This window comes from Eleutherodactylus coqui, chromosome 12 (assembly GCF_035609145.1).
Source record: "Eleutherodactylus coqui strain aEleCoq1 chromosome 12, aEleCoq1.hap1, whole genome shotgun sequence".
NCBI lineage: Eukaryota > Metazoa > Chordata > Amphibia > Anura > Eleutherodactylidae > Eleutherodactylus > Eleutherodactylus coqui.
In genome coordinates, this window is record NC_089848.1 from 8,297,781 (window position 1) to 8,310,411 (window position 12,631).

Here is a 12,631-nt window from a genome sequence, read left to right on the forward strand (position 1 = left end):
TCTACACCCCTGATGGTATCCCAGGCTGAGCGTATTTGCGCCAGGCTCGGGCCGTCTGAATGGGTGCACAAACGGCAGATTTGTGTACCCGTTCACACAATTTTCAGTTGGGCTGTGACCGAGACACAGCCGACCGAAAATCGTCTACACTTGTGTGAGAGAGATTGTAGTATATGCACAATTACACACACAATACTGATTGATGACTGTTGATCACACTATATTGATGCCACCATTTACCCCTTTATCTCATAATAGATTCTTTGATGTTGTCCTTGTCTATTTTTGAATAATAAAGCATTCCTATTTTACGGGATATCACCTATGGGTATTTTTTGCTTTTGGCAATTAGAATCATATCATTTTAGTTTCTTCACTCTAATATGATGTCCTTCTAGCTGTGCTCTCGTTAATCAGTATTGTGTAATTCTGGCTTTGATTGGTATTTTTTGCTTCCTTACACAAGGTGTGGAATACAATTCTGCTTTATTAGAGGAAGTTCATTCCTTTGACCTTATTCAACCAAGAACAACCTGATACTTGGCACAGAGTTGGCAAGCAAAAAGGAATAGATGTTTTTATGAATGAAGTTACTTTTTTTCAGCAACTTCTAGACAACCTTGGAAGCAACGTGGCTAATAGTAATACAGCAAATCAAATATCACAAATGGACTCATCCTTGTTTTTTCAAAAAGTAAAGACCCATTTATGAACGAATGCATTCTACAAGTGTAATAAATAGTGAGTACTGTTTTTTTGACTGGTCATGGCTGGCAGCATCCCCTACCTCCTCCTGCTGACGGGTATGGCCAGCACCATGTTCTCAGTGCTGTCTGTGGAAGGCACCACATCTCCAATCAGTTCCCTTATCCCCATAGGGTGCATGCACGCCTAGTCTCTCTCTTAAAGGGCTAGCACTTGCACCCAGCTTTCCCGTCTCCAACCAATCCAGACAGGTCTTATGCTATTTAGGACTGTTTCATCAATCAGCAGGTACCTGAGCAGCCAGTTTCTATACTGTGTGAAGGTGCAAGTGTGTTTCTGTCTGACCTCCTGGTATTTGATCGATTCCTGAACCACCCACCTTTCCCGACCTCTCCAATCCTGACCTTGGCTTGCTATTTGACTTCATTGTCTGCTGACTTTCCTGATTTATGAATGACTATGTTTGCAGCTACACTTTTTCATACCGGTCTAAGTAAAGTGCGCGCAATCTTAAGCATGACGAATTTCTTGAATCTAATATTAAATGCAGGCTATCACTGAGAGCTGGAAAAGGGGAGGAGTCAGGTTATGCTCTGTATAGAGCAAGCAGTGTCATCAGCAAGTAAGGAAGTGAATGCTACTACTGCTACTTGGGGAGCATGGTGAATAGGGATGCAGTATAACAAAGTGGAGCTGCTGAGAGGAGTATTATAACTGAGTGGGGCTACTATTACAGAGTGGGGTGACTGAATCAGAGAGGGGCTACAGGGGAGCACTATGAAAGAGTGAGGCCACAGAGGAAGCAGCAGGACTATGTAGGGAGCACTGAGAGGGTTGGCAATAGCAACAGGATGGAGAGAGTGTGCATAGTAAAGTTATGTCTGGAATAAGTCATCATGGTGGCCTGGGCCATGATAAACATAAAAAACAAAAACAGACATAAACCATCAAAGTAAATGTCCCCTGTGATCACTGGAGGTAACAGCACTGTAATTACTATCACTGCTTAAAACTGGAACCTGTCTATTATTTAGAGGTATACTAGTTATGTGTGGGAGTCAATGAGCAGTACTATTACTGTGAGAGGATCACTAAGGGGCTTTATTGCTATAAGGGGGTCACTAAGGGCTACTATTACTATGAAGGGGTCAATAAATGGCACTATAATAATTACATAAAATGTGGTCTAACATAAAAAAATTGACAGTGCACACCATAGCACTTGTTCATTTTCCATTGCTTGATAGTTGGGTGGTATATGTAAGAACAGATATATAAGCACAGAAAATGCAGCACTTAAACCCAGACCTTCATAGCAACTAGTACAATACCTAAAGCTATTAATTGCAGGAGCAAAAACACACACACATATAGCATATCAATTTTTATAGCAGCTACTACATGAAAGGATAAAGTGCAGCATACAAGGGCAATGAGAGCATGTCCATAGGACCACCCAAACTGCATAGAAGAAAAATAATAAATCTACCGCCTCAACACTAGGGTTACTGATTCATCACGGGACCGTGTAAACAGACTGGATCTATCACAGTCATCTGACATATCTGCACTGTATACAGACAAACTCATCAGGCGGTCACAGGACTTTTTAGGCTGTCACAGTTTTAGATCACTCATTTAACTTTCGGTTAGAGGTCACTCTCCATATTGGCTTAAAGGGGTTGTCCCGCGCCGAAACGGTTTTTTTTTTCTTCAATAGCCCCCCTGTTCGGCGCGAGACAAACCCGATGCAGGGGTTTAAAAAAAAAAAAAACGGATAGTACTTACCCGAATCCCCGCGCTCCGGTGACTTCTTACTTACCTTGTGAAGATGGCCGTCGGGATCTTCACCCACGGTGGCCCGCAGGTCTTCTCCCATGGTGCACCGTGGGCTCTGTGCGTTCCATTGCCGATTCCAGCCACCTGATTGGCTGGAATCGGCACACATGACGGGGCGGAGCTACGAGGAGCAGCTCTCCGGCACGAGCGGCCCCATTCAGAAGGGAGAAGACCGGACTGCGCAAGCGCGTCTAATCGGGCGATTAGACGCTGAAATTAGACGGCACCATGGAGACGAGGGCGCTAGCAACGGAACAGGTAAGTGAATAACTTCTGTATGGCTCATAATTAATGCACGATGTATATTACAAAGTGCATTAATATGGCCATACAGAAGTGTATAGACCCACTTGCTTTCGCGGGACAACCCCTTTAACTAGCAAACTTTAGACTGGAAGTGTTCTGCAAGAAATTGCAATCTCCAGGGCCAAATTTACTTGTAAAGTCTCACTCCAGCAAGCCCAATAACAGCTGTGCACATCCAAGGCCTATGATTGGCTTAAGTCAGTCAGGATGCTGTGGGACTTGAGCTGTGGGGTTCAGAATGGCCAGCGTTTCTAAATGTATATTGAAATATCCCTTTAAATTGTTCAGTGGAGCGTTAATGAAGTTCAAAGGTTTTGAAACAATCCTAAACTTTTTTGCTGGCAACTTTTCTGTATCCTAGCCGGTATTAAAATGTAACTGTTTAGACTGTAGAAATGTGCTTACTGGGACTTGAAAGTAAATGCTTATGCAACTGACGAGAAAAAAATAACTGGGCAAGCCTCAATGAACTGAAACCCAAACTTAAATTTTATTTATAATCAAAAGGAAAACAATTTATTGGCTCCTTCAAGCACAGTTACGTGTAGTCATAACTTTTATTAACTGTTTTTGTCTGCCAAACTGGTGTACAGTCATTCAGAAACTGCAGTCTGAAAAATGTCTTCATGTATTTTAGTTCAAGGTAATGTAACATTAGATAAGAGTGTTTTCTACGCATTCAGAAGGGGTGGGAATCGCGGCAAAGAACTGAATTGCTTTTTTTTTCTTTTTTGGTTTTGATTTTACAAAAACAAAAGACACAACAGTGAAGAGAAAAACAACATTGCTGCTATTCCCTATACAGCAGCATAGTAAGGCCCAATTCAGACGAGCATTTTTTCGCAGCTATTTTCCGCAAGAAAACGTCGCCGGAAAATTGTAACCATGTAAAACATTGGATTCCAATGCATTCATTTACTTGGGCAATTTTTAGCCACGAGAAAAAAGTGTGACTAAAAAAAAAAAAATCGCCAAATCCAGTAGCGTCAAAAAATACGCCATGACCTATCTTTTGATGAAAAGCGCAGGGAGTTCCCATAGATTCCTATGGGAGCTGAAAAAAAAGGGCGGGGGGGGGGGGGAGTTTAGCTGCAAGAAGACAGCTGACTATTTAGCTATTTAAGCTAAATAGAGCCATTCTGCTGACCGCCGCTGCACGCCTTGTTCACGCAATGTGGCTGTGTGAATGGACAAGAATTTGCCAATTACTTTTTGAATTAGATCGCTGTGATTTTTTGACACGATCCGAACTGCGTGAAAACACATCGCTCGTGTAGGAGAGGCCTAATACCGTAAGAAAACAAAAGGGATTAACCTTTATTTTGACAGATGTAAATTCAATGTGCCATAAAGTAATAAAGGAGCATATATAATGGACAAGAAGTGCCTAATGCTGGTGTTACACCAACGGAGAAGCTCACGAGTCTTGTTTGCCCAAGCGAATGAGCTGCTGACGTCATCACCAGCTCATTCGCACTTGTGCAGCCTGTTTAGATAGGCCAATCACTGTTGGGGATCGGGAACTTCTCATTCAGTGTTTCACATCCCTATGTGAAACAGTGAATGATCAGTGTGTAAACACAACGAGAAGCCAACGAGCCGACAATGATTTTTACGCCGGCTCAAACTGAAGACGAATGAGAAGCATGCGATTCTCATTAGTCGTTGGTTCGCTTTTAAATTGAATGCTTATCATTCACTTTAGCTCGTTTGAACAATTTTTGGAATGACAATCGTTACGTCTAAACACACCTTAAAGGGGTTGTCCCGCGGCAGCAAGTGGGTCTATACACTTCTGTATGGCCATATTAATGCACTTTGTAATGTACATTGTGCATTAATTATGAGCCATACAGAAGTTATAAAAAGTTTTTCACTTACCTGCTTCGTTTCTGGCGTCCTCGTCTCCATGGTTGCCGTCTAATTTTTGCCGTCTAATGGCCAAATTAGACGCGCTTGCGCAGTCCGGGTCTTCTTATCTTCTCAATGGGGCTCGGTGTAGCTCCGTGTAGCTCCGCCCCGTCACGTGCCGATTCCAGCCAATCAGGAGGCTGGAATCGGCAATGGACCGCACAGAAGCCCTGCGGTCCACGGAGAGAGAAGATGCCGGCGGCCATCTTCACCGGGTAAGTAAGAAGTCACCAGAGCGCGGGGATTCAGGTAAGCGCTGTCCGGTGATCTTTTTTAACCCCTGCATCGGGGTTGTCTCGCGCCGAACGGGGGGGGGGGGGGGGGTTTGAAAAAAAAAAAAACCCTTTCGGCCCGGGACAACCCCTTTAACTGGTAAGGCTCGGTTGAGATTTTTATTGGATGGTTTTCGTCATCGGTTCTATCTGAAAAGCCGGAAAAAATATCCAGCGTGATGTGCTATCTGTTCTGGCAAAATAATGAAAACCATGATAGTGACTGGATGGAAGGTGTTCTAGTCAGTGGCTTCCGTCAGGCGTCAGCAGTTTCCTTCAGACCGGCACACCTTTCTATTTTTGTTCTTCTGCTCTGTAACAGAACGGAAGAACGGAAATCTGACCAAAACCTTAGGAAAATATAAAAATAGGATTTGTAGGCATGAAGAAGTTAGATGTTATAATTTTGATGCTTTCATATAAACTTATATTCTTTAAATGATGGCTGCCAGGAGGGTCCGATGTGAGGTGGTTGATCTATTACATTGTCACTGATGTTCAAATACTCACAAAACTATAAGTTAGCAGCACGGTTTATTAAAGAAGCGCTGCGGGAATTATTATCTGCCCCATTTTCTAAACTACATTAGATAAAAGTGCCAGAAAATCTTTCCAGTTGCTTTTCTTGTAAAATTATCAGCAATGATCCCGGTTGCTGTTATATCTTGTGATCCTACAGCATTGGCCATATGGACTGGAAGTCAGTCTCTATATGGAAGCCTATAAGATAAATAAAATAAATCCTATTTGTATAGCACCAACTTATTCCACAGCTCTTTCAGGTAATTTATCTATCACCCTCCACCAAGCTGGGTACTCATTCTACCAGCCTAGAAAGGATGGAAGGCTGAGTCAACCAGCGGCCTACCTGAACCAAGCGTGAATTGAACTCACAACCTTCATGTTGTAGGCGAGAGCTTAGGAATGTATTTCTGCCGCTCTAACACTCTGTGCCACACGAGGCTCATGTGGTGCGGATTTTTCACGCGCGGAAAAATCGCTCATCTAAATGAATAAATTGGAATCCAATCCTTCAGATGGTCGCAATATTTGGAAGCAACTACAACGATCGTGTGAATAGGGCCTTATTCTGAGAGACTGAAATTCAATGTGCCATAAATTAATAAATCAGCATATGGAAGAAGTGCCTAACACTGGTCACAGTTTAACCCCTTGAGTGGCACGCCCGGAAAAGTTCCGGGACGAGCTCCACTGCTCATAGCAACATAGCCCGGAAGATTTCCGGGCTATGTATCACTATGGGAGCTGCAGAGCACAATGCCACAAGCTGTACATTGTGCTCTGCCTGCACAGACCCACAGAGAACAAAGCAAGGGCTTTGAAAAACCAGCAGAAGATATTGCCGACATGTCGGCAATGTCCTGCTTTGTTTACAGGTTGCCATAGAGACCATCGGCTTGTCAGAAGCAAGCCGATGGTCTCTGTGGCAGGGAGAGCTGGTTGTTAGCTGTCAGAGGACAGCTAGGTACCAGCTCTTACAGCAGAGATCAGAGAAAACCTCCGATCTCTGCTGTGTTAACCCTTTACATGCTGCAGTCTATGTGACTGCAGCATGTAAAGGGCTGTCACTGCAGCATGTAAAGGGCTGTCACCATCGGACCCCAGGAATGTGATCAGGGGGTCCTGATGGGTCCCTGTGGAAGTCCCCTAAAGGGACAAAAAAAAATAAAAATTTTTTAAAAAATTTAAAAAAAAAAAAAGTAAAAAAATTATTAAAAAAATAAAAAAAACACTTGTCTCCCTTTACTTTGTAAAAAATCAAAAATACAATCACACATGTGGTATCCATGTGCATCGTAATGACCCAGAGAAGGAAGTTAATACATTATTTAACCCCTTAATGACATGGCCCCTTTTTTCTTTTTTCCCCATTTCCTTTTCCTCCCCCCTGTTTAAAAAATCACAACTTGTCCCGCAAAAAACAAGCCCTTAAATGGCCATGTCAATGGAAAAATGAAAAAGTTATGGCTCTTGAGACGCAACTGCAAAACTAGTTGAAATTCAATGATTAGACCATTTTAAAAAACCTGCCCTGGTGGGCACGACAGGGTGGTAGGAAACCTGCCACTCAAGGGGTTAAACACACAGAAAGATTTTCTGGCACTTTTATCTAATGTAGTTTATAAAATGGGGCAGATAATAAAAGTTTTTGCAGCACTTCTTTAATAAACTGTGCTGCTAACTTGTGTTTAAACACTGAACACAATCAGAGAGCTGTGATAGATGTAAGAGGACAGTTTCCCTAATATAACCATCAATTCAAAGAATGAAGTAAGGGTGGTTTCACATCTGCATTGGGGATTACGCTTTCGTGCTCTGTTCGGGGAGCAGGAAAGGGGAACCCCGCGGCTGAATGGTTCTGTCTCTGGACGGAACTGATCAGCGCCTGGCAGACCCCATTGACTATAATGGAGTCCTCAGGCTTTCTGCCCAGCTGCCTGGCTTTTTCTTACGGTATATTCAGCCTCATCTGTGATGGAAACTTCACCCATAAATTCCGATGGAGATGTGAAACTACCCTAATATCTGCAAAAGATTATTGTAAAACACGTTTTTGTCTTGAGAAAGTAAAAATGACAAGTACTTTTAGGACCACTTTGGTAAAAAATATAATGCGTGCTCTTTTATTTGATGGATTCTATTTAATACCGTACGAGTCACCAAATTACTGCGTTCTTTTATCATTTTAAAAATCAAAAAATGATATTCTAACAGTCTTACGTTTCTCTGTATTGAGTTTGGTCCTCATTAAACCACTGACTAATTTGGGGAGCAAGTGTTATTTTTGTGTATTTATATAATGCAATCCCGTCCACCCTGGGTCTATTCACAAGGATGCCACGCATACTAGGCAGGTCAGTGATTTTGTTTATCATTGCCTAATGGCGATTTTACACGGGATGACCTATCGGGTCATATGGCCAAAGGATCATTCCAGCGATAATCGTTTCTGTGCTTCCCGCCTGCTGCCTCCATTCACAAAAAGCAGGCAGTTGTTTATACATGAATGACTGCCTGTTTACATGGGCCGATCCGTTTAACAGTTTTATGCATGCAGAAGCTGAGCGGCAAATAAGAAGAGAATAAATTCTCGTCCTTCGTTTAGTTGAGGTATGCATTTACACTGAACGATTTACTGGCCCATGTGAAAGAGCCCTAAGCGGTCCCTGTGCATTCATTGTTCAGCCCATAGGACAGAACCAAACAACAGAAATGCCCTGGAGTTGTGGTGAAGATGTAAATGGGGCCTATCATGAATTCATCTGAACTATCTGCACTAGCCATGGTCCCAGCACACAAGAGTACATGAGAAAGTTGTGAATCCTGAGTAAAGCAAAAGCAAAATTCTGAATCATTTTCGGTTGAGAGAAATAAATATTAGCATTAGAGATGAGCGAACGTACTCGTCCGAGCTTGATACTCGTTCGAGTATTAGCGTGTTCGAGATGCTCGTTACTCGTGACGAGCACCACGCGATGTTCGAGTTACTTTCACTTTCATCTCTGAGACGTTAGCGCGCTTTTCTGGCCAATAGAAAGACAGGGAAGGCATTACAACTTCCTCCTGTGATGTTCCAGCCCTATACCACCCCCCTGCAGTGAGTGGCTGGCGAGATCAGGTGTCACCCGAGTATATAAATCGGCCCCTCCCGCGGCTCGCCACAGATGCGTTCTGACATAGAGGAGGGAAAGTGCTGTTGGTGCCGGAGCTGCTATAGGGAGAGCGTTAGGAGTATTTTAGGCTTCAAGAACCCCAACGGTCCTTCTTAGGGCCACATCTAACCGTGTGCAGTACTGTGGAGGCTGCTTTTTGCAGTGTTGCACTTTTTTTTTTTTTTGGTATATCGGCCGTGCAGAGCATTGCACCCTGCAGTAATTAGACATAGTGCAGGGCCAGTAGTGGTTAGGCAGGGACAGAAGACATATTGATTGAATATAGGCAGTGGGCCTTTCCAAAAACATTTGGGGAAAAAAATCTATTTGGGCTGCCTGTGACTGTCCTCAGTGTTCTGGGTCTGTGCTGGGTGTAGTTGTCCTCCTAATTCATATGCAGCCAGCTAAGTGTTACAGCAGGCTTGCGCAAAATTATTTCCTGGCTCTGTCTGGGCTGTTAAATCACCGCTGTATTGCAGTCCACAGTGCAACACTCTGCAGTTCTTTGACATACTCCAGGGCCAGTAGTGGTGACACAGGGACAGAAGACATATTGATTGAATATAGGCAGTGGGCCTTTGCAAAAACATTTGGGGAAAAAATCTATTTGGGCTGCCTGTCACTGTCCTCAGTGTTTTGGGTCTCTGCTGGGTGTAGTAGTCCTCCAAATTCATACGCAGCCAGCTAAGTGTTACAGCAGGCTTGCGCAAAATTATTTCCTGGCATTCCGTAAGCGAAGTCAGCCTCCAACAACAGGCCAATAAGCGGCACATTTAATTACAGCGTTCTGTTTCTGCACTACTGGTAATACACCATGCTGAGGGGTAGGGGTAGGCCTAGAGGACATGGACGCGGGCGAGGACGCGGAGGCCCAAGTCAGGGTGTGGGCACAGGCCGAGCCAGTGCGGTGGCCAGGGGTAGAGGCAGGGCCGGACCGAATAATCCACCAACTGTTTCTCAAAGCACCCCTTCGCGCCATGCCACCCTGCAGAGGTCAAGGTGCTCAACGGTGTGGCAGTTTTTCACAGAGACGCCTGACGACCGACGAACAGTGGTGTGCAACCTTTGTCGCGCCAAGATCAGCTGGGGAGCCACCACCACCAGCATGCGCAGGCATATGATGGCCAAGCACCCCACAAGGTGGGACGAAGGCCGTTAACCGCCTCCGGTTTGCACCACTGCCTCTCCCCCTGTACCCCAACCTGCCACTGAGATCCAACCCCCCTCTCAGGACACAGGCACGACCGTCTCCTGGCCTGCACCCACACCCTCACCTCCGCTGTCCTCGGCCCCATCCAGCAATGTCTCTCAGCGCAGCGTCCAGACGTTGCTAGCGCCACTGTTTGAGCGCGAGCGCAAGTACGCCGCCACGCACCCGCACGCTCAAGCGTTAAACGTGCACATTGCCAAATTGATCAGCCTAGAGATGCTGCCGTATAGGCTTGTGGAAACGGAGGCTTTCAAAAGCATGATGGTGTCGGCGGCCCCACGCTACTCGGTTCCCAGTCGCCACTACTTTTCCCGATGTGCCGTCCCAGCCCTGCACGACCACGTCTCCCGCAACATTGTACGCGCCCTCACCAACGCGGTTACTGCCAAGGTCCACTTAACAACAGACACGTGGACAAGCACAGGCGGGCAGGGCCACTATATCTCCCTGATGGCACATTGGTTGAATTTAGTGAAGGCTGGGACAGAGTCAGAGCCTGGGACGGCTCACGTCCTACCCACCCCCAGAATTGTGGGCCCCAGCTCGGTGGTGGTATCTGCGGCGGTGTATGCTTCCTCCACTAAACCACCCTCCTCCTCCTACTACGCAACCTCTGTCTCACAATCAAGATGTGTCAGCAGCAGCACGTCGCCAGCAGTCGGTGTCGCGCGGCATGGCAGCACAGCGGTGGACAAGCGTCAGCAGGCCGTGCTGAAACTACTCAGCTTAGGAGAGAAGAGGCAGACGGCCCACGAACTGCTGCAGGGTCTGACAGAGCAGACCGACCGCTGGCTTGCGCCGCTGAGCCTCCAACCGGGCATGGTCGTGTGTGACAACGGCCGTAACCTGGTGGCCAGACTCTATGAGCAGCGTAGAGCTATTGCGGAATACCAACTCCAACATGGGCGGCGTAGTGGGAGTCAGCCTTCTCAATTATTTACAGAAGAGTGGGCCTGGTTGGCAGCCATCTGCCAGGTCCTTGGAAGCTTTGAGGAGTCTACCCAGATGCTGAGCGGGGATGCTGCAATCATTAGCGTCACCATTCCCCTGCTATGCCTCTTGAGAAGTTCCCTGCAAAGCATAAAGGCAGACGCTTTGCACTCGGAAACGGAGGCAAGGGAAGACAGTATGTCGCTGGATAGTCAGAGCACCCTCATGTCTATATCTCAGCGCGTTGAGGAGGAGGAGGAGGGGGAGGAGCATGAGGAGGAGGGGGAAGAGACAGCTTGGCCCACTGCTGAGGGTACACATGCTGCTTGCCTGTCATCCTTTCAGTGTGTATGGCCTGAGGAGGAGGAGGAGGGGGAGGAGCATGAGGAGGAGGGGGAAGAGACAGCTTGGCCCACTGCTGAGGGTACACATGCTGCTTGCCTGTCATCCTTTCAGCGTGTATGGCCTGAGGAGGAGGAGGAGGAGGAGGAGGAGGATCCTGCAAGTGATCTTCCTAGTGATGACAGCCATGTGTTGCGTACAGGTACCCTGGCACACATGGCTGACTTCATGTTAGGATGCCTTTCTCGTGACCCTCGCGTTACACGCATTCTGGCCACTACGGATTGCTGGGTGTACACACTGCTCGACCCACGGTATAAGGAGAACCTTTCCACTCTCATTCCCGAAGAGGAAAGGGGTTCGAGAATGATGCTATACCACAGGGCCCTGGCGGACAAACTGATGGTAAACTTCCCATTCGACAGCGCTAGTGGCCGAAGGCGCAGTTCTGAGGGCCAGGTAGCAGGGGAGGCGCAGAGATCAGGCAGCATGTACAGCGCAGGCAGGGGAGCATTCTCCAAGGCCTTTGCCAGCTTTCTGGCTCCCCAGCAAGACTGTGTCACCGCTCCCCAGTCAAGGCTGAGTCGGCGGGAGCACTGTAAAAGGATGGTGAGGGAGTACGTAGCCCATCGCACGACCGTCCTCGGTGACGCCTCTGCCCCCTACAACTACTGGGTGTCGAAGCTGGACACGTGGCCTGAACTCGCGCTGTATGCCCTGGAGTTGCTTGCTTGTCTTGCGGCTAGCGTCTTGTCAGAGTGTGTGTTTAGTGTGGCTGGGGGAATCATCACGGATAAGCGTACCCACCTGTCAACCGACAGTGCCGACAGGCTTACACTCATCAAGATGAACAAAGCCTGGATTTCCCCAGACTTCTCTTCTTCACCAGCGGACAGCAGCGATACCTAAGCAATACGTAGGCTGCACCCGCGGATGGAAGCATCGTTCTCTATCACCATCAAAAACGGGGACCTTTTTGCTTCATCAATCTGTCTATAATATTCTTCCTCCTCCTCCCGCTCCTCCTCCTGAAACCTCACATAATCACGCCGAACGGGCAATTTTTCTTAGGCCCACAAGGCTCAGTCATATAATTTTTGTAAACAATTTTTATACGTTTCAATGCTCATTAAAGCGTTGAAACTTTCACCTCCACCAATTTTTATTTTAACTGGGCTGCCTCCAGGCCTAGTTACCAATCAAGCCACATTAACCAAAGCGATTAATGGATTTCACCTGCCCTCTTGGTTGGGCATGGGCAATTTTTCTCATGTACATTAGTACTGTTGGTACACCAATTTTTGGGGGCCCTCGCCTACAGTGTAATCAAATGAATTTTTAGCCCACCTGCATTACAGCTGACGTTACATCAGCTGTGTTGGGCACTGCAATGGGATATATTTATGTACCGCCGGTGGGTTCCAGGGAGCCACCCATGCCGT